Source organism: Benincasa hispida, chromosome 12 (genome assembly GCF_009727055.1).
Source record: "Benincasa hispida cultivar B227 chromosome 12, ASM972705v1, whole genome shotgun sequence".
Taxonomy (NCBI): Eukaryota; Viridiplantae; Streptophyta; class Magnoliopsida; order Cucurbitales; family Cucurbitaceae; genus Benincasa; species Benincasa hispida.
The window spans coordinates 15915234-15916602 of record NC_052360.1 but is presented as its reverse complement, the minus strand read 5'-3'; positions in this window follow the sequence as shown (position 1 = coordinate 15916602).

Genomic DNA, 1369 nt, shown 5'->3' with positions numbered 1-1369 from the left:
TCTTCTTCCTTCTTCTTTTTCTCTTCCTCTTCTTCTTCTCTTTCTTCTCTCTCGAACTCTTCTACAAACTGCTCGGAGGCCAGCAATAGATGCTGTTCCTCCTCGCGCCTTCTTATCCCTTCGAGCCTTGCGAGTTCATTATTACTACGCATTTTCTCATCTTGCAGTCTTCTTCTGCGATTTCCTTCTGCCATGATGAGCTTTGAGTGCTCCATTTTCTCCTGCTTCTCCTCCTCTTCTTTTCTTCTTCTTTCCTGTTCTTCTAACGTGATGAACAAAATTAAAGGGTCAACAGTAGACCCTTGTAGCACATTCTCCTTGTGATGCCACATCAAGGGGATATCTTCTCCTTCTTCGCCTTTTTCTGCCACAATCATTTGTGTTGTTTTAGGTTGCGCCGGTTCCATTAATTGCACTGTTTCCCCCCGTCCTCCCTTACAGAGGTTGATTCTCCATCATTTTTGGGCTCGTAGCCCTTTGTTTCTTTGTTTCTTCCTTTTTTAGGCGCCTTTCTTCACACCGGCGCATTCTTCTTTCTTCCTTCTCTTTCTTCTTCCTCTTCTTCTTCCCTTCCTCATCTTCATCATCATCCTTCTTCTCTTTTTTTATTTTTCTCCTTGCGATGATGAGATGACTCAGCTTCTCTAACTTTTCTCCCTTTGCTTTTCTTCTTCTTCTTTTCCTCTTCAATTACTTCTGGTTGCGTCTCCACTGCAACCTCATCCATCGCAACTTCAGCCACCGCAACCTCCTCCACCACCACTCTGGAGAGTTCGTCATAGGTTTCTGCGTTGGCAGTCACCTCAGGAGTCTCTAAGGTCGAAGTTCCTTTTCCTGCTTCTTCTTTATTCACCACTGTCTCTGCCACCACCACTTCTTCATTTACCACCACCGCCACCTCCTCTGTCGACAGTGGTATGTTTACAACCCCTGCCTCGGGTAGTCTACCTCCTTGCTCCAGATTGCTCAGAATGTTGCCAAACACCTCAGTGTCATCGCGTATTTTCTTCTCGCTCTCGGTTGAGATAGCTGGGGTTGGAATAGGGGTACTTTCAGTGCTTTCCCCCTCTTGAACAGAGGAGGTCGGATGGACAATGGGTTTCTTCGGGTTTTACCAGCGATTCTCGGGACAATATGGGGTTGGGCAGCAAGCCTGCGACTGGCAGCAAGGAATGCTGTCTCTCGCATGGCGATTTGGTCAGATGAAGGGGTTCATGGTGAGGCAGATTGGTTAGAAGCTTGGTCAGCCATGGATGATAAGCTCGCATGGCGCTAGGGTTTTTCAGAGTGCAACTGAGGTAAAAATCTCACAGATGGAGAAGGGTTCCTATTTATAGGTTGGGCCACAGTGGGCCCAACGCGATTTTTG